General features: G+C 36.7%; 1 long non-coding RNA gene across 1 annotated transcript in view; it reads left to right on the top strand.

The window, feature by feature from the left end:
• LOC149770915 (uncharacterized) overlaps window positions 1-22,362 on the top strand; it is a 31,350-nt gene extending 8,988 nt beyond the window's left edge. Inside the window, exon 4 of the long non-coding RNA XR_016418432.1 lies at window positions 22,265-22,362. This is a non-coding gene — a long non-coding RNA (uncharacterized LOC149770915). The remainder of the gene's footprint in view (window positions 1-22,264) is intronic.
• The last annotated feature ends 537 nt before the right edge of the window (window positions 22,363-22,899 follow it).

Here is a 22,899-nt window from a genome sequence, read left to right as displayed (position 1 = left end):
TTATTACAGAGTCACTTAGACTTAGAATCTGATATTAGTTGGATTTATTACAGAGTCACTTAGAATCTGATATTAGTTGGATTTATTACAGAGTCACTTAGACTTAGAATCTGATATTAGTTGGATTTATTACAGAGTCACTTAGACTTAGAGCTCTCTGAAAACTGAATGATCTTACACTACTAATATTCTACTCCTGCAACATGATGATGATGGTTATAATGATGATATTGATGATAATGATGATAATGATGATATTGATTGCAAAATCAAATTGTAATTACATTGTGCTAATTTATTCTGTCATCTCATCTGTCAATGCTTTTGCAATATAGTGGTAATGTTTAGTCTCTGCTATATTGATTGTTGACTTATACCTCTGGGGGATACCTGGATGTAATGTGATAACATCATGTCATCCTTTCCTAAAGCACGCAATAAAAGATTACAAGTCTAAGTGACCAACTTATTGACTCTGTAATAAATCCAACTAATTTCAGATTCCAAGTCTAAGTGACTCTTTAATAAATCCAACTAATATCAGATTCCAAGTCTAAGTGACTCTGTAATGAATCCAACTAATATCAGATTCCAAGTCTAAGTGACTCTTTAATAAATCCAAGTAATATCAGATTACAAGTCTAAGTGACTCTGTAATAAATCCAACTAATATCAGATTACAAGTCTAACTGACTCTGTAATAAATCCAACTAAAATCACCAGATTTTTGGAAATAATGTCTTTAAATAGATTGAGAAAAAGTAGTCTTACTCTGATTTGTAAAAGTCTAAATCTGGCATATTTTCTTGGAAATTTTTTATCTTGAGATCTAGGAAGAACACAGTGTCTTTGCCTGAAAATGGAATAATAGGTTCCTAAGTATTTTTACTTGGCCAAATTTGGGTGTATACATTCCTTTATGGAGGTTAATAATATATGGAAAATTAAATAGAAACAGTGTAAATATACTGTAATTGTTTTCAACTTACCAGTTTGACTCATGATTTAGAAAGAGTTGATTAATGCTAAGTCAGTTTCTGTTGTGAGGTATCAGGTGATTTTGAAGTCTGTTTTGTTATGTATGATTAATTTGCATTGTTTGTTTGTTGGTTTTTAAACATTTTTTTTTTATTTCATTATTTACTATTGATATTGTAACATTCTATGTTGGACCTGACCTTGTCCAAAATCAAGTTAATTTTCTACTTGACCCGAATCATTTGATTTTTTTTAGTTCTGTAAACAACTAATACATAGCTAAACTGTTATTTGTGTTTATGGGATAACTATTAGGGTTATTATTTTTGCCTGAGTCAAGGACATTGTGTTTACCATGTTCTTTATTATAGTTATTTTATCTAGTAAACATTAGGATTCATCTAGAATGTTATTTTCCATTACATAATAGTTTTTAGAAAATGCTAATTGTGACCAGAGGTCAAGTAGATGACTAAATAATCGTGTTTTCTATAAATTGTTCATTCTTGTTTTAAGATCTTAGCAGAATCAATTGTATTACTGCTGTGTTCAGTAGTTCCTTTGGGCTGGAATTTTTTTATTCAAATTATCTATTCACTGGAAATACAAAGTGTTCTTTAAAAATAACTTTCTTAGAAATAGAAATTTAAATTTATAGTGAAATTTTAAATGAGGATATATTTTGGATTGTGTTATTGTAATCAAATAAAAGACTGTTGGCACTTCACCAGGCTAGAGCCACCAAAGGCACATCTGCAGAGTCTTCTAGCATTGGATTTAATGTGGATTTCTACACAACTTTAATCATTAAGACATGTGTCTGTAATTATAGGATTATTTGGATTTAATTCGTAATGCTCTAAGTTCCTTTTTTTACTTTTTTACTTTGTATTTCATGGGAAATAAGTTATTTGTTGAATTTTTGCTTCTCACTCTTTTCTATTATTTGTTTTAAGACTATAGAGTCATAATAGTTTGCTGGTTTGATGGGTTAAGGGTTAAGGCAGGAGTTAGAGTGGATTCCTAAAAGGAAGCTGGCATCTGGCATCGGACAAAAAACTCTGAGTTGAACTTTCATGTGGCCATATGATTTCATTGTCAATTTCAGAATAAACGTTCCCACATTTCTTTGATCTACATTCACATAATGTCTGCTATATATTGTCCATTGACATGACTACTGCGAGTGTCAATATGATTTTACTTTTCCACGAGTTATTCAACTCTTCATCAGAGTTATATTTTATATTAAAAACTAAAATTCTCTCTATCTTTATTGTTATTATGGCTTGTGCTGCACAAGATTAATGCACCATTGTGTATATTAATGAATAAGGTGGTGCCTTACAGTTTTGATTTTTGTATAGGGTTACAGGGTTCATACAGTCTTTGAAGGTCTTTGACAGTTTAGGAAAAATGAGGTAGCATTTTCAAGGCCTTGAATGTTTGGGAAAATAGAGCAGATTACTCTGAGGCCTTTAAAAGTCTTTGAAAATCGAAATAAACCCAAACATTTTATTTCTTTCCATAATCACAGATAGAATTGTCCAAGGTTGTTAGATTCAGATGTAGTCGAGTTTTCTTGGTTTCTTTTGATGACCCGTTCAGTTTTATTTCATCATTAAACAATGTTATAGTATTTTGCATTTGTTGTTTTCTCTTATAACATAGTTTTTATACAAAATGTTTGCAAAAATAGGTCTTGGAAATCTTTGTTTGTGGTCTTTGAAAGTTTGGGAAAAGTCATTGAATTTATCATTCAGAATCGGGTTAGATATTTGAAGAAAAAAAATGAATTTGCCAAGTTTTCCTCACTGGTTGTACTGGCTATTTAAAACAAAAAGTCTTATATATCTTAGGTATTGTGCAATAACTTTTAATTCCCTTTATTTTGGTTATGATTGATGGGTGTAATATGGGTTCAGAGTATATCGCCTAGCCTTACTTCAGTGTGCACCTACTAAAACACTGCTAACTCTACTTGGTCATTTTTTCTTCCTGGACTTGGAGGTAGATTGGAAGAAAAAGAGCTGATAACTTTGTTTTACATTTTATACATTTGGTAATTCATTCATTGCAACTTCAGATGCTGGTACTGATAACTGACACCTCCATTTTATTCTGAAATGAAGCCCTATACTGTCCAAAGCTTAAATCAAACAACTGTATTTGTACAGCCATCAATTATCAGCGATTGTTGCATACAACTGGTAAACATCAAAGAGGCCTAATGATACACTTAATTTATTAACCATATGTTATGTCAAAAGTGTGGACATTTTGATTCCAGTGTGTTTATTTAATTATTTACACCACCACCCATCGGCGCCTAGCTAAAACAGACATTGTTTATACAATTAGTGGTTACAATATGGTCATGCTACTTAGTTTTTCAACACACATAAGCACGTGATCGTTTGTTAACTTTACACTAGAATTTGACTAATCAGAGATTGATATATTGACGCACCTCCAGGTCTGCGTAGGAGCAGCAGGGAGACTGAGCCCACCAACTATTCGTTCCAACAGAAACTTCTATCGAGAACACTCTTGATAGAGGGTCTTATTTCACAAAATAAACCCTCTATTCAGAAAACTATGATAAATAAACCTTCTCTGCTGACTAGAAGAGTTATTTCATGAAAAATAACTAACTATAAAAATACTTCTTGACTCCGGGGTCTACTAGACGAAACACTTGGTGGCTCAGTCTCTCTGCTGCTCAAAATGTAAATATTTTTAATCCTAAAGGATTTCTGTGAATTAAAAAATTATAAAATCAATAATAATGGCAAATATCGGAGAAGCATATAGTGTTAGATTAGCGCGAGAGCGATTAGAAGCAATTAAAAAATTTCTTCCTGTCCGCGATCGTTTTAGAGAAAAACTTCAACAACGACAGCAAGCACAGGTTGAATTTGCTACGGGTACAGAACAGTTATTTAAACCCGTTACAACAGCTATTGAAAAGGCTGCGGCGGTCACTGAAAGAGCTTTATTGGGAGATATTACGGAAGAGGAAAGAAAAAAAGGTATTCTTCCAACGCTAAAACAAACCGCTGAGCAAACTGAAAAAATTGCAAGGAGAACTAAACAAACAAAAAAGATTTAAAAAAAACTTCCAACTGATATAGCTGCAGCTCATCCTCCTGTTGGTGAAGAAATACTTAAAGGGGTCAGTGAAATTCGTACTGAAGTAGCTGGAGTAAAAGAAAAACTTACACCTAAACCAATAAAAGAAAATGTTGCAATGATTAAAAAATTTAGAGAAGGGTTTGTTGAAGATATTAAAATACTAAAAGTGAGGAACTACCTGAAAAAAAACATTAATTAGTATCTTAAAGCCTGGCTTTGAAAAAATAAACGATTATAGTCTTATCAAATGGATATATCGTATATATAAAAATAAAAAGCAAGCCAGAGACGATGATTTAGAATTCAGAGGGTTTTTTGAAGAAGTAGAGAGACTTTATAATGAGAAAGTGAAACAAGCAAAACAACAACTATCCACTCAGTCACCTCCGCCATCAGTAGAAAGACAGCTACCGCCTTCACTTCAACGTATTCCATCCCTGCAGCCTTTGCATCAGCTTGATACACCTCCACCGTCTTCATATCAACTTACTACCCCTCGGCCACCATTAGAAAAACGACGGCGGGAGTTAGCTAAGGAATTTGAAGAAGGGGGACCTCCCGGTACTACTGGTAGTGGTCTTGGTAGTCACATTACTTGTCCTGATAGTGTTCTCAATGATGTATCGCGGTTAGAAGTTCTCATCAGAGGCAGACGAGCTGGAAATAACTCACCAGAAATAATTAATGAAGCAGCTGATATCTGTCAGCGATTATTTCAGGGTGGTATCATGGATGTTCACGCGTATCGAGAACTTACCGATGAAATCATTGACTGAAAGTCATCGAGTTAGATAAAAAATAAATAATAATGATCATACATAACGCTCACCGTGGACCCGTCGTGGTCAGGGTAATAAATTCACGACTACCTGTTTATAGAGCAATTTACGGGGATGGACTAGGTGATGTTATTCAAGGTTTATTCAGAAGACTAGCACCCAAGGCAGCGCTGATTGCAAAACAACTATCAATGAAAGCTATTGATGTTATTAAAGATAAAGCTCCTGGTGCTATCGGTAATATTGCTAGCAAGGCATTTACTGCAATCAAGGAAAGATTAGCGCGATTACGCAGACCAGTTAAATTACCAGCCACCACAGAGATGCCTGCAGATGTCAGTAAAGTAATAAATCAAGCTGCAAGTAAAAAACTAGCAGAGATACTGGATCAACCAATAAATACAAACTTGATATCAGGAAGTGGTTTTCGTTTTAGACGACTATGATTTAGTATAAAATGTTTAAACGCGTGTCTGATCCAGCCTTCGATATGGATGTACCAGTACTCAAGGATGAGTCTGTGCGCGATTATCAGTACTATTCTTATGAAGCACGAGAACCAAATCAGCGGGGCAGAATTGAATTACAAGTGCAGGATACAAGTAGATATTTCTTGCCCGCGGAAGCATTTATTGAAGTTGCAGGTGAAATCGTAACAAATGTTCCCCTTAATACACCATATGCAGCTGATGTCCGAGTTGGCTTTGTAAATAATGGCATCATGGCACTATTTTGCAGCGCCAGATATCTCATAGACGGCAAAGAAATTGAGACAATTCAAGATAATGTTGATGTTGCTACGACAATTATTGGGCTGGCAAGATATTCAGATGATTACACTAGATCAGCTGGCCCAACTATGATGTTCGCCAAAGACAATTCTAACTTTCCTGATGGAAGACCTAGCATCGTAAGGCGACCACAAAACAATGCCAGAAATGCTAATGCCGATGTGGAAAATTTATCCTTTCCCAACACTGAATACAACTTAGGGTTTGGAACACGAAAATTAATGTTGAAAATTGATAATAGAGAATTTTTATGTGCGATTCCACTGTCTCACATCTTTGGATTTTGCAGAAATGTCAGAAAGGCCATTTTTGGAGCCAAACACACAGTTGTTCTTGTGAGAAAGGTGATGACAATGATGCTATCTGGCGAGCAGCTGGCGTTGCTGACGGTAAAGTAAATATAAAAAGACTTGTTCTGTGGATGCCGGTGATGACTCCGTCACTCGCTGAAGAACAGCGATTAATTTCTTTCATGGATCAAGGTGGTAAATCAATACTGTCGTGGCTAACAACAACCACTGACGTTAATCAAAATCATGTTGATGGGCTATTCACGTGGCATATATCATCACAGCAAGGTGTTTCGGCACCAAGACATGTCTTTGTTGCGTTTCAACTTAATTTACGATTAAACAATCAAGAATGTTCTCACATGATATTTGATCAACTTGGTATAACTGCAGTATCCTTGCGAATAAACGGACATCAAGAACCATCCGAGGATATAATATTGAATTTTGGCACTAATAATGTAGCACGTGTATATCACCGTTTGATGACATTTATGGGACGTGATCAAAATATTGATACTGGTTTGCAAATATCACAGTTGGATTTTACGAGTATGTATCTGATTTATTACTTTTCGCTGGAGCATCTTGATTTAGCTAAACAATCTGTTGTTGATTTACACCTCAGAGCTAATGTTAACTCAGGTAACCCTTACAGAGCAATCGCGGTCATACTCTCTGATAAAACAATGCTACTTGAAGGTGCTGGTGGACGAATGAGAGTCGTTGATGCCCCAGTGGAAAATATGTAACATTGCTAGCAGCAATGTGTAAACAATTAGATCAATCTCGTATTAAATAAAATGTCATACAGTCATGTTAATGTCACTCTGACTCCTGGTCAGGTGAAGAAATTACAATCGAAAAACGCGAGCACATGTGGGACAGCGATAACACTAAAACACGATCAGCTAATGGGCGGTCCAAACAAACTGTCATTAACTAAAACCCAACTAAAACATTTCAATAAAGCAAAGCAAGCAACGACTGGAACTCAACTTGATTCCTCTCCAGCTGCGGTCAAAGATATGATTAAAACAGGAGGTATATTTCCTCTTCTCGCCACGATACCAGCACTGATAGCTGCTGCTGCTCCCGCAGTCGCTAAAGCTGCAGCGTTAGGAGCTGTTGGAACAGCTGCTGGAATGGCATTAAAGAAAGCCACAGGGCGAGGATACAAAAAAAAGGGAACCCGCGGATCAGGGCTAAGACTCCCAGGAACTCCGCCATCATGGTACCCAAAAAGGTTCTAAAAACACAAAGTGTTTTCACACCGATGTTGAAGCTTCCAGCTTCCAATTTTGATTTGCTTGATGCTGTTAAACAATTGCGTATAAAGAACTTCAGAGGCGTCTTTATGCGAGATCAATTACCAGCACGACCGAATAATACAGAAACCGGAATTATTAATCTTTATAACAGCGATGGTCCAGGAACTCACTGGGTTACTTACGCGATCGATCCACGTGGACTTATCTATTTTGATTCGTACGGGCTAGCACCGCCAGTTGAGTTTCTTCGATACACAGAAAACATCCCTCTGACAGGGAAAGTTTGGTATTCAACGTTACCAACACAAACACTGACTGATCCTCCGATATGTGGCCGTGAAGTATTAAATGTTCTTGATGCATTCTCGAAATCAGCGAATTCTCCTCACAAAGTCGTGCATGAATACACGTTGAAATCACATCTGTGATTTCCAAATTTAAACAACCCCATAACTAATAATGGTTGATATTTACGGAAGATCAAGCAGAACAAAGGAAGAAAAAAAAGATATCGATTTATCAAAGTATGCAACCAAAGATGAAATTGATAATCTTTTAACGTTAACCGGAATAGACCCAGATGAGGTTGTAATTTTTCAAGATCGACATGGCAAGCTAAAAATCAGTAACATTAAGTGGAATGACATGATTCGCAGGGTTATTGGAGCTACCGTGGACAACATCGTTGTATTCACTGACAGCGGCAGAATCAGAGATTCGTCGATATCAATTGCAGCTCTCCGAGATGATATGCAAAAACTTGCACTAGCCCGTGTAGCGAAGACCGGTGATACAATGACAGGTGAACTCAGCATGAACTGTAACAAAATAACCGTTTTAAGAGATCCAACATCCCCGGAAGATGCCGCAAACAAACAATATGTAGACACCGTTGACGGTAAACTAGCCACGTTGCGGGCAGAGTATGATGTTCACGTGGGCGCGTTTACAAGACTTCGAAGAAACTTTCAAAAAACTGATGAGTCCATTGATAAGTTCTTTGGGGCTCCTCCAGTCATCGATATGAAACTTTCTGAAATCAAGACCAACATTGACACGATCAAACAAACACAGCAAAACATCGTAGCGGGAATTCCTGAGATCGTTGCCAAAACCAGTTTGATTAAAGTCCCCAATGGAGTTACCCCGGGGCATATCACCAACATAGTATACACGGTATCATCGGGATTCGCAACATGGTCCCGACAAAATAATACTATCAAATATACAGCAACAGCCACTGGTGTGTATAGACTGTCTGTGTTCAGTGCCACTAAGTTTGAGATCTTTACAACATATCCCTGGAGACATTCCACCGATAAATATTCCGGGGTTGTGACTATCATATTAAACAAGGAAACCGAAGAAACATTTATACTGGAAGCCGCAGACAGGAAATTAACCGCAACATCTTACTGGTGGTGTTTGGAATTTGTAGCTGAAACGCCTCAATTGATTACCGCGTAAAATAATAAAATGAAATCAGCATCAACGACAACATTAGATGCTCAGCAATATAGATATGATCAGGTACGCGAATGGCAGTCAGAGTTAAAAAACACTATTGACAAATGCGCAACAAAGATAAAAAAATACAAACGGCGTGTAACTGTATTAGACACAATAGTGTAATCGGTATCCGCGGTAGTTGCATCCACGGGTGTGTTATTATCAGCGCTGACACCAGTGACAACTGCAATCGCGATTACAATCACAATTTCAGCATCAACGACGATTGCAGGAGTTGCTAATATAATTGCAAAAAAAATATCCTCGTGCGCGCTAACAAAATTACACGAGTATGAAAAGTTAAACAACGCGGCCACAAGCACCTACTCGAAATTGTCCTCGTTGATATCATCCAGCCTTGACGATACAGTTATATCCGATTCCGAATTCACATTGATGTCCAGCGCATACAACGATTACGAAAACACAAAGAATTTTAATTTGAAAACGATGAAGATAAATAATGACGGAGATACTTCAAGAGATAGCCGCAAACACAACTCCGGTAAAAACATCAATGATAACAATATCTTCGACGCAACCAGAGTTTAATATTAATTTTCCAACTGTAATTCCAGTAAAAGAAATCGCGTTGGCACAATTACGAGTATATCACAGCTGGCCCAACATCAGGTCGACATCATTTCACGGACAGTTGCCAGATAATTCATTTGCATTTTCGTATCAGAATAACCCCGACGGCACACCAGATTGGAACGTCATTCATTTACCAACAGGGTCTTATCAGATAGAAGAAATCAACAAAGAAATACAGCGTCAAATGAGCGTATCACCGGAAAAGAAGCAAAAATATCAATAATCGCACACGAGCCAACGTTGTCAACGATCATCGAAATCGCTTCACCGGGTTACGCCGTAGACATTTATAACAGTTCAATCAGAACATTATTAGGATGGCCTGAAAATCCACCACCGGCACCACCGATACCACCAGAACCAAAAACGTCTGATTATATCACTGACGCGCAGTCATATCACGGAATTACACCGCCATACAAAGAACGTCTTGATGAGATAAAAAGGGACAAGTTGGATGGCAAGATTTTCCCTGCTGAAGGTGGCGTCGATATTATGTTGAATTTTACTCGTGAAGTGGAATCAGGGGTGGTACGTGTTGGACCTTATGTTTATCTAAACGACATTATTGAATACTTGAAATTTATTAATGTGGTGCATGGAACGCAACGAGGGCATCTACGGCAACGCTTCCAAGAACATGTTTCCGATGTGACAGGTTCACGCAGCGAAATTATTAAACAAATTGAGATATTAAATCAACTTGCCGCAGATATGGAATATATTAACCAGCAAGTAATTCAGGCAGTAATTAACAGTAGATCCCGCGATAAACAACAATTTTTGGATAAGTAATAGATGAAAGAAGCTGAACTACCGAATTATAAATTACCAGGATATGTTTCCCCGGTCATCTTGAGAAAATACGTCACTGATATCATCGATGAATACTTCGATGACATACTTGAACAGCACAAGCGAATACTACCACCGCCAAATATCCTCAGACATGACAATTCCACAGCGGGCGATGGCCGGCATATTTCTCCGGGAATCGTAAATATCACTGATGTCGTCGCGGTCAGTCTTGTGTGTGACGTAATCGATGTCAGTTACAACATAGACACAACAGTATCAAATCAAGCCCAGCAAGGGTTTATATTGTATTCATTTACTCCTAAAGAACCACCTGGGTTTTTGATTGTACAAGAGCCAATCAATCCAGTATTTCTGCAGTGTTTGAATCCAACGCTGACAAGGATGAATTTTAAAGTCACTGACCAACAGGGTAGACTTTTGGACCTGAGAAATGAAACTATTAGTATTAATTTGCTGGTGAAATCGTGAAACGATTTTCAAGTCCTAGAGGATTTTCAAATCGTAGACTTCCAATTAATAATATCATATCATAATAATGTCCAAAAAATCTTCGAATTTCCGGAAGTACGATGATGATGATGATGTCTCTGACAGTGATTTTATTGTTAGTGACAGTGAAACACAAAGTGTTTCCACTGACAGTGATTTTATTGTTAGTGATGAAGATGTCTCTGACAGTGATTTTATTGTTAGTGACAGTGACGACGATGATGGCACAGAAATCGGACGATTTCACGATAATTTTATTTTTTTGTGCAGTAAAAATATTTGAAAATTCTAAAGAATTTTTACTTTATATATATTTTTTACAACACTGACAATTTCACTGATTTTGATAGGGTATTTTGCTATGAAAACCAACAAAATTGTCCAAGTTGCTGATTTTGATAGGGTATTTTGCTATGAAAACCAACGAAATTGTCCTAGTTGCTGATTTTGATAGGGTATTTTGCTATGAAAACCAATGAAATCATGCAGTTTGTATAAATTTCATATAATAATTATTTCACTGCGGGATTTTATTTTTCATAGTAATTTTTCTGCAACAGACCAAAATACTCAACGTAATAAGGTATTTGCTAGTAAAAATCAACAAAACAGTCTGAAGTACTCAACGTAATAGGGTAATTGCTAGTAAAAATCAACAAAACAGTCCAAAGTACTCAACGTAATAGGGTATTTGCTAGTAAAAACCAACGAAATTGTCCATATCAGTGGTTTTGACAGGGCAATTGCTAGTAAAAACCAACGAAATTGTCCAAGTTGCTAATCCTGATAGGGTATTTTGCTACGAAAACCAACGAAATCGGACAATTGCATAATTTTATTATATATATTTTTTTTTAACACTGACCATTTCACTGATCCTGATAGGGTATTTGCTAGTAGCAATCAGTGAAATCGGACAATTGCATAATTTACGCAGTAAAAAAAAGTAATATTTTTTTACTTTCGATTTCACTTCCTTGATTTTATCAAGGTATTTGACTTCGTCGTTGACGAAATCAAGGTGAGGTATTTACTTCCTCGTCAGTGACAAAGTCTGCGATGACTTCGTCAGCGGACATACAATGTTTCAATTTTCGGACTCGATTATTTATTATCTTTTTAGTTTCATACTCAGCTGCCAGTGCCAGCCTGATCTTTTCGATTGCACGAGACAGTGGAACAAATTCATTTATTTGTGCCTCCGCTACGCTGGCCAGGGATTTATACAAATTATTTTGAATCAATATTGAGCAGGAAGAATATAACGCCCTGCACATTTAGCTTCATATAACGATTCAAAATCAGACAGTATTGTTTCAGGATTTAGTAATATATTAAATCCTTGTTTTTCTAATTTTTTAATATCATCAATCACATTATTGATATTTTCGTGATTCATATTTATATATATTTTTATATATTTAAAATAAAAAAACATCACACCTCCTTTGAGCTTCTAGCTTATCATATGATAGGCTACCAAACTCAGGAGCGGAAACACTACCCCGAATTAGCTCCTAAACTGCCAAATAACAGTCTAGAAAGCCCAGAAGGTGTGTTTGCGAACGACGAGACATTCCCCATTTGTGAACCTCCTAACTTACCATTTGATATCCTAGCAAGGTTCATATAGGGACAACACATAACATGTAACTTATCCTAGTACTTAATTCTAACTTAGGGATGGTACAAACATATAACTTAATTCTAACTTATCTTAAGACGGCACAAACACATAGTATTTACAATATTTACAGTAGAAGCATATTTACAGCAGTTGTATTTACAATATTTACAGTAGAAGCATATTTACAGCAGTTGTATTCACAATATTTACAATTGCATATATAAACTTATCCTAGGACGGTACAAACATATAACTTAATTCTAACTTATCCTAGGACGGTACAAACATGTAGACAACACAGACAGATGCGGGGTTATCTTCTACGTCCAACGAAGTTGCACCCCCACCCCGAAATCAATCCCGTTGGGTGGTAAAAGACAACCCCTGAACGGGGCGATAACTGAGAAAGTTGTGCAACTTCGTTGGGTTTCGAAACCCCGTATAGTATTAGGACGATACTGTATATAAACCGACTGATACCTGGAAGTTCAGAAATAGCTCAGCGTGATTTGTTTAAAACATTTTTTCTTAAATATGATCGTGTGAAAAATATAGATGAACCATAAACCCGAACAAGTGTAATAAAATAGTGATATTGTCTGTAAAAAAAAGATAAATACGCGTTTGTCCCTGACAAAGTCAGGGATAAAATCATTCTTGCGCTGTCACCTTGATAAAATCAAGGGGAAATAAAGGGAAGTTATTTACTTCCTTGTGCAGAAAATCGTCTGCTCGTACCTGTCAAGGTGACAAGGGGGAAATAATTGTATCATTGACTTCAAAAATCCTTCGATTTTCACAGTCACTGCAGAGTTATCTACATAAGAAAATATAATCTTCTGATTATTATATGTTTTTGCCAGAGCTGATTTGGTTATATTTTCTGCGACTTTTCGTACTGAGGGTGTACAAATATCAAAATACTTGCCAGCTGCATATATCAATTGAAATATTATTTCTTCATTTGTATCTAAATTTATAGATATAACTCTCCTGGCCATCTTAATACCATGACCAGTATTACCAGCTCTGCAATTTTCACTCTGTGTCACAGCTTTTTAAATTAGATAAGTTATTATTAAGTTTCTGTCTATCAATGTGATCAATTACAAGACCGTTTTTGATCTCTCCAAAGAAACACTCAAACACGACCCTGTGATTATAATAGTTTTTACCCCCAGCCCTAAATCTTAGATAACCAGAATTATTAATAACACCAACTGGTTTTTTCAACCTGCTATTTCTAACTATTCCCTCACGTGATGCTTCATAATTTTTAATGGTTGGATGTGAGACAAATTCTTGATTCATTTATATAATAATGTATTTGTCTAATTTATAATTTGTCTGAAAACTTTGTTATATAATCACTCTCAGATTTTAGCGCGTCTCCATTATTTTTTTTATTGTAATATCGCTTGATTTCCCGGTATCGTTTCCCCCCGCATCCCGCACATAATTGTGTTTTACCCCTGACACCAATGCCACATCGCAGGCAGGGAATAGGTCCTGTGCTTCCTCGTTTGATACTTTGTATATGTTCACCGCAGAATTCCTTCCTGCAGGGCTTACCACAGACTGTTACAGATCCAACTTTTAACCACTTGCAGTTATTCATTTATATATATATATATATATATATATATATATATATATATATATATATATATTTCTTATTTAAATATTTGTCTTAAATATAATATGAAGGGTTTATTTGGTGCTGGGAGATTCGATCTTGACAGGCTAAACAGAGACTCATGACGGCGGAATCTAATTGATCTGTTTAATATTATCAACGAGGGCAAAAAAGAATTCCGCGACGACGGCGCTTCTCATGTATGGTCATCATTTAAAATTATCCGCGACACTGACGAAGTCATCAATGCTACAATGACTGATGCCCGAGCAAAAACAATTATTGATTATCTATTTGATATTCATCAATGCGATGAACACAACAAGAAATATTTTTTCAGAATAAAGTTTATCGTCAACGTTGAAGACGATGAATGGATTATCCGTGACAAACTCGACCCTGTTCTTACTAACGGAAAGACCATTCTGCTAAGTAAAGATTCCAAACCAGGAATGCTGACCGGGATTGATAAACCATATTACGCTCGAGCGTATCCTGTAACCGCAGTCGTTTATGGAATCTATCTGGTAAAAAAACAAAAATTGATAAACTCGCCCCGATGAGAATGTCATCAATGACTACACTGAATTGTGTAGCCGAGCGAGTAATGGAACATTTTAAAAACGCAAAACGAGGAAACGGTTTAACCGATCTGCGACGTGAAAAAATAACAGCATGGGCTGAATCGGTTAAGGATACTGGGGCAACAATAAATGATGTTGCTGTGCTATCAAGTAAATTAAAATTTTCAATAACAGTAAAAACACTAACCGGGGAAATATTATATAATTCCAAACATTATAAAAAGTCAGGATCACCGATTGAAATTATTGATCATAACTCTCATGCCTGGACTGATGCAGTTACAATATTTCCACGAGATCGTGCTGTCAAACTTTATTCCAGAAATATATTTGATGCTATTTACACGTTGAGTAAAACCGACCCTGTGTCAGTGTGGTTATTTAAGAGTTCCGAAGATTCCGAGTATGATCAATTTGTAAAACCCAACGGGGAATTATACCGGACGGAGTCATTGCAACAACAAATGAAAATCTCGCAAAGAAATATGCGAAAGAAAACATTGAGCAGTTATTGGTTAATTGTTTTACAGTTCCAAGTGTTGCCGCTCACGCCGCCAGAGAAAGAAATTCGTGGAGACCAACCCGAAGTCAGTTTCTTTCGGATATACAATTAAGTTGTGTCGAGTATGGGCATGGCGGGCTGTGGAATACCCGGTATGACTACTGGGATATGATTTCCGTGGATATGATTGCTTGCTACCCAGGAAGCTTTCTCTGGAACGGCGAGTGCAGCGAATACTTTAAGAGATTTGGACATCCCATGAACTCGATGACACGAGTTGCTATAAACGGCGTTTTACCCGATTTTGATTTGACAGGATTTGCTCGTGTGACTTCGTTTGAATTTGCTAAAGGGCTTCATCCGTGCTGTTATGTTTGGTTTGGCAGACACTTCTCAGAGAAGCGCTGGGTACCAATAGTGTTATTGCGATATATGCTTGACAGCCGAATACTGGTATCGTTGACTGTCAGTGAAGCAATCATATCATATCAACCGCAGACCTCAGTTTGGTTGCCAACACCGGAGCGTGTCAGTGTAGATGAAGTTATCGGCGAGTATGCACGAGAGTCCAAATACCCTGATGGATGTCATTGTCAGTGAGGCTCCTAAAGTTCTCAAGATCAAACTCAGCAATAGTGAAAAAGCAGCAAAAGATCTTGGACGAAGAATAATTGGTAAATTTACTCAGGGTGCAGCATTTGATCATAAAATGCATCACTCGCGGTTGATTATCGATGATGCTGAATTGGATTTTATAATTGCTGACGCTGTTGCGAGAAATATATTTTGTAATCGGAAGGATGTGTTCTTGTCCGACGGGAAAAAGTTGGGCACAATTGTAAGTTATATCGACGGAGAATCGCCTCAGTACACACATCTAAGATCTTCAATGCTGGATTATGTTTCTATAAATTTGCTATCAATGATAAATCGATTTCCTGACACCACAGTTAGAGTTGCAACGGATTCATTTTATGTCGATAAAAAATATTCAGAATTACTGGCTCGTTTTACAAGGAAAGTCGAAGACTTTTACGATGAATCATGGAGTTCGTGGAGAATAAAAGCGGAGATGTTACACGAATATTGTGAATCCGCCGATGTTGCAATTAAGGATGATTACTGTAAATCAGAAATGTCAGAAATATCTTCGACAACTTCGTTGTTGCCAGCTGTGTATAATCCAATCACTAGACACAAAACCGTTTATTTGACCGGGCCGGGTGGGTCTGGTAAAACAACTCGAGCGATTGAATTATTTGGAAAATTGGATATGATTGTGCTAACACCTACACACAGGCTTGCCAGGGAGATGAAACAGCGAGGAGTCAATTCTTGCACTTATCACAGCTTTTTCAAATACAGCAGCGGTGTGTGGACGTCAGATCGAATGGGAACAAAATATATTCCCGAGAAAATAATTTGGGATGAGATATGTACGGTGCCGCTGGAAATGTTAAAAACATTTCTTGATTGGCTGTTAACGAAAAATACTGCAGTCGTTATGTGCGGCGATCACGGTCAACCACCTCCGTTTGTCGGCGCATCTTCGCATGATTGGTTAAAAGATTTTGTTGATTATTACGAAGAAGTGTCTGATGATCATAGAGCACTTGATGCAATGTTGAAAGAATTTAAAAAATTAATCAGATTACAACCGAATAAAATTCAGTGTGAAATCATGCGCGAGATGATTCCTGAAACTTCGATGAGCGACTTTTTACGCATGTGGAAACCAGACGATTTGATAGTGGCAAGTAGAAAGATAGTCAGAGACACTCTTCAACAGCAGCTATTTCAATTACAACAAGAAAAGTTTCCAATGTTGCCAGTGCCGTTATGTTATAGACCAGCTGATACGCGGTTACAAACTATAGATGTTGATATACCAGGAAAAACAGAGAAACAGAATTTAGTACTGAATGATATTGTGTTAGTTGATATTAATACTGTCAAAGATGCACTAAAAATGAATAAATCCCCGTGGATGCTAGGATACGCAATGACCATTCATTCATCTCAAGGACTGACTATTTCAGATACAACTGTCTGGATTGTTGATGATCGAATCGAATGGTCAAACTTAGTCTACCTGGTGGTGTCCAGAGTCAGAAGAATATCTCAACTGCGAAGAATTGTCTTGGAAGATTCAAACGCTGATAAAATTAATACTGAAAACAACAGCATCACTGATGGTGATGTAATAAGAAAAAAACTCGCCAGTTACAAACAGAGTGGCAAAAAAAATAACCGCGATTTTGATCTTGATGTTGAATTTATCAGAGCGCTGAAACAACAGCAGAATAATCACTGCGCGAGCTGCAATTGTATAATGCTATGGTAGTATTCGAATAAAAATCCAAGACAATTTACCGTAGACAGAAAAGATAACAATCGCGGTCATACACGTGATAATATCATGTTGACATGTCTTGAGTGTAATCGACGTCGGGGTGCTGGCACCCTTGGCGCTAGTTAAGTGATCGAAATCACTGAAGTGATTTTGGCGGTAATTGTGTGTCCTCGGGAATTACCTGTAGTTGCTCACATGTGAATCCACGCAGAGGAGCAGTTGAATCCAACCTGAAGAATCACGTCGTACGGGTATATGTTTTTTTTGTGATTGCGATGGCAGGTTTCATGTTGGTTGTTCGTGTGATCTCGCCATTTAGTGCAGCTATCATGCTTGGTAATCTTGCAACCCATTCGCGAGATCTCGTATCCTGTATAAATTCCTTCGCGTATTGATACCCAAATAACCGCTCAGCAAGTGTTCGATTGAATCGCTCAACAATTGCCTGATCGCGATGAATTTCAGTATGTCCTCGTCTGATGGTGACGTTTTGTTGCTTCATCAACGATGATACTGCACCTTGAAATTCTTTGCCAGGATCAACTTGTAATAGATTTGGCCAACGTAGACCACGTTGATAAATTCTTTCAAACGCAGAAGCAACTTCAGATGCTGTTTTAGTCGTTAACGGTTCAGCATCTTTGTATCTACTTGCAACATCAACTACAGTTAACGCGTACCTATATGTACGTCTTCGGATAGTATCATGTGGCAGAAATAATATATCAGCCTGATGAACTTCATTTGGCACACTAACATCGAAATGCGCTAAGTGAATTTATTTAGGGCACGGTAGATAAATTGCCATATTGCCTGTTGGGATAACCAATTTTTAGCAGCAACTTTTGTAACTTTTGCTGCACTGGCAAGTTTACTAATTGCTGCGCTACCTCTCCAATATCCTCTTGGGGAATAATAAATCGACTCCATTATAATTAATTACCAGCGCCTAATACAAGCTTAGATTTCATTGCAGTTTTTATTAACCAGGATGCTAACTTTTCTTTGAAAGATTTATCAGGGATGGCATTTAACGAATGAATTAATTTCATGTCCGCGAGATGGCGCTGTTGTAAATCCTTGCTTCGGTAAGCTACATCATGCGCATGACACGCCTTATCAATAGCATTTATCGGATACTCACCTGGATTGGGCTGATCCTGAGCATCAAGTCTGATATCAAGTAGGGTTCCTGGACCACAGTAATTATATCCTGGAAGATGTTTTTCTCCTGGGTATTTAGCCCACTGACCCCCTGGTAACTTGGCTAACTTGGCTGCGATATCACCACCTCGCTCTTTTTTTTAATAAATCTAAACTTTTTTATACCGCATCGTTCACACTTGCCTGTAAGTGCTTGTCGATTATTTTTTGTTGTAATTGTTGTCATATCCGCAGTTGGGGTATGTGCTCGGCATTTCACACAATATAAATTCATATTTATTTTATGATATATCTAATGGAGATCACTGAGTTTTCTGCGTCAAAGCGACGAGAGCCAATCAAACATAACTCAGTGCTACCAAATTCAATTCAAATGATTATTATAGGCCCATCTGGGTCGGGTAAGACGCAGTTGTTACTTAATTTAATAATGAAGTGGATGAAGTGGAATAAATTATATTTGATAGCCCCATCAGTGGACGATCAGCGGTGTTATCAGGTGTTAAAAGATTTTAACGAAAGTGCAAAATCGATAAGTGAAGAAGATGTTGTTGATTTTATAACTGATATTGATGAAGCACCGAGTATCGATGATATTGATGGGAGTATTAATAATTTAGTTGTGTACGATGATATCATGCTGGACAAACAATCAAACTCTGCCAGGATATTCTCATGCGGTAGGCACAAAAACGTTGATGTGATTTATGTAACTCAGCGATATACACAAATTCCGAAAGTGATCAGAGATAACTGTAACGTTCTCGCGATATTTAACGGCATTGACGCACACAGGTTACAAAATATTCATCGGACTTGGTGCAGCGGTGACATGGACATAAATAAATTCAGAAATTTCTTTAGTCGTGCTCAGGCAAAACCACACGGATTTGTAACAATAAATTTACATGATCCTCGGACACGGTATTGAGTTGGGTTGGATACAATTTTTAGTTAGAAATCCTGAAGGATTAAAAATATTTACATTTTTAGCAGCAGAGAGACTGAGCCACCAAGTGTTTTGTCTAGTAGACCCCGGAGTCAAGAAGTATTTTTATAGTTAGTTATTTTTCATGAAATAACTCTTCTAGTCAGCAGAGAAGGTTTATTTATCATAGTTTTCTGAATAGAGAGTTTATTTTGTGAAATAAGACCCTCTATCAAGAGTGTTCTCGATAGAAGGTTCTGTTGGAACGAATAGTTGGTGGGCTCAGTCTCTCTGCTGCTGTAGGTGAGTCTGTGTTATTCGACTGACTTTATTAACATATATGATTTTTCAAATTTTCAAATTTGTGGACAGATTATTTCCGAATTATCAAGACAAGTTTTATAGCAATTTTACACTTTGGTCCCCGATTTTGATTCATGGATCCAGAACATGGATTTCTTGATTAATGGAGCAAACTGACATTTAGGAATTTCGTTCACATTGAATTATTTCCAGATAGTGAGGTTTCCGGATAAATTGAGTCCAGATTAATGATGTTCCTCTGTGTGTGTGTGTCTCTCTCTCTCTCTCTCTCTCTCTCTCTCTCTCTCTCTATATATATATATATATATGGTATGGAGGGGCACCTAGCTTAACAGCCTGTACATTACATTTCAAGATGGGTATCTCAGAAGTAACAAACCTGTAACACCCATCATTATAGGTATATATAAAAAAGCTTGCCAGTAGTTTCCTGTGGGCCAGTGGTTGTTTCTGGGGTTTTTCACGAGTTCTTACTCCACCACATATACTGGCCATCATGTATAGCTAATCATATGCTAAAAAATGTATCTAAACCCACAGCAACAAATCTAGGCAAATATTGAACTGCAAACCATTTGATTGACAGGTTATCCTTGTTCAAAGACTTACAATAACTTTTAAGTTGCAACACTCTTCTCATAATGTATTTACTATCAGATGTACAAAAATGTTTGCTATCAGTTCTGTATTGAAAATTGTGGCATACCTAGAAATGTTTGAACCAACAGAATACCTTTAGTGACAGTAATGTTGTATTGTAAATTCTGGCATACCTTGAAATGTTTGAACCAACAGAATACCTTTAGTGACAGTAATGTTGGATTGTAAATTCTGGCATACCTTGAAATATTTGAACCAACAAAATAACTTTAGTGACAGTAATGTTGGACTGTAAATTCTGGCATACCTTGAAATGTTTGAACCAACAGAATACCTTTAGTGACAGTAATGTTGTATTGTAAATTCTGGCATACCTTGAAATGTTTGAACCAACAGAATACCTTTAGTGACAGTAATGTTGTATTGTAAATTCTGGCATACCTTGAAATATTTGAACCAACAAAATAACTTTAGTGACAGTAATGTTGGATTGTAAATTCTGGCATACCTTGAAATGTTTGAACCAACAGAATACCTTTAGTGACAGTAATGTTGGATTGTAAATTCTGGCATTCCTTGAAATATTTGAACCAACAAAATAACTTTAGTGACAGTAATGTTGGATTGTAAATTCTGGCATACCTTGAAATGTTTGAACCAACAGAATACCTTTAGTGACAGTAATGTTGGTCCTTTATAAGTTCCTGGATTAAATAAAATTAACCTCCTCATTAAATATCTGTTAGCATTTGAATGTCCAACATGGATGGACAAGTATTGAAGATGTGTATGTACATTATAACTATTATTTCTGATAAAATGTGTTTGGATTTATGCAGATTTTGCCATAATGTTATAATGACTTAGTGTTTCTTTTTTCCTTCCAATAAAATATAAAAGTAGTTACCATGATCTTGATACCAAAAATATTATTATGTAGTAAACTCTGACAAAAATTGGAATCCATCACATTTTATTAAAGAAAAGCAAGAGTAAAAATTAGTTTTCTTTTTAATTTTTGTGATCAGTATATTTGGCAGTCATCATTACAACCAAATTGGGCAGGATGTGTGTATAAAAATGGGGATTTTACATCAGGCACTGAGAGATTCTCCACTTGAAAGTTACACTAATGACTTACTTGAGTACAAAATTAGAGACTGGCCATTTAAAAAATAACCCACAACAGAATTGCTTCAGCATGGGGAGGGTAAGCATTGTAACACATGTATTCATATCAGTCATGATTTATATGCACATTTCACTTCTTAAAACAATAAGAAGCAGCTGTTCAGTTAAGAAACACCTTTCCTGCATGTGACTATTAATTCCATGAGAAGGGTGAATGAGAGCAACCATTTATGCCAAGTGGCCAATAAACTGTTACAAACAAACACCAATTTAAGTTCATTTGACTATAGATCTGATCCTTGGTTGCCTAGTTTATCTACAGTGGTTTGGTTTGCTGTTTATGATGTGGTAACACTTGTATGTTTATTACTAGCAATGGAATTGGGATTAGAAGTGACTTGTACCAAAATGGACCCAGTGGTAGGATTTGTACCCACATCATTTCTGATGCATGTCTAACACACCATGGTTGTCAATCCAAATTGACCAAGTGGTAGGATTTGTACCCACATCATTTCTGATGCATGTCTAACACACCATGGTTGTCAGTCCAAATTGACCAAGTGGTAGGATTTGTACCCACATCATTTCTGATGCATGTCTAACACACCATGGTTGTCAATCCAAATTGACCAAGTGGTAGGATTTGTACCCACACTCTTTCTGTTGCAAATCTGGCATGCTAATGACTAAGGCACAACAGTTCCTTTTTCCAGGGAAGATTATAACACTGACTTGTTATTTGTCATATTTTCAGATATCATAAGATATAGTGGGTTCAAGCCTGGAATGGAATGCATTCTGATAAAGAATTTTTGTTTATTATACCATCCATCCACGTCAAGAATTGTCAGGCACTTCACTCTGCAACTTAAATATATTTTTAAATTGTTTCTAATTTCTTCTATCCTTCTGTGTTCACTGCCACAACTTTGTTTGTCACAAAGGTTTGTTGTTGCTGTAACCTTGACATTTACTCTGTTGCTGGAATATCTTTTACTTGTAAGAACAGAAGCTAGTCCTGTCTTAGTAATTGAAGTTTAAGAGTTATATTTGAAATGCTTGATTAATATTTGCAGCCTTTCTTCCTTTCTAGGTAAAACCTACAGTATTCAGTAAGTTAATTGGTTCACTTAGAGTCACAACAATAACATTTTCACATTCTCACATCATTCCACATTGAAATTCAAATTAGGGTCAGTTAATTTTTACTGTGATATTAATTCTTTTGTTATGTTCTTTTTTGCAGTATTAACGAATTCACACATTATTTCTGAATGAAATAACTCATATTTTCTCAGCTTGGATGACCATCTTATACTCTGGTTACCACTAACTAGTCCAATAAGATGGTTGATGGCTATCAGGAACTGGTCCATTAAGATGTTTGAT

Source organism: Sinohyriopsis cumingii, unplaced genomic scaffold (genome assembly GCF_028554795.1).
Source record: "Sinohyriopsis cumingii isolate HCF-2022 unplaced genomic scaffold, ASM2855479v2 utg002217l, whole genome shotgun sequence".
Lineage (NCBI taxonomy): Eukaryota > Metazoa > Mollusca > Bivalvia > Unionida > Unionidae > Sinohyriopsis > Sinohyriopsis cumingii.
This window is presented reverse-complemented; position numbering and strand designations above follow the sequence as displayed.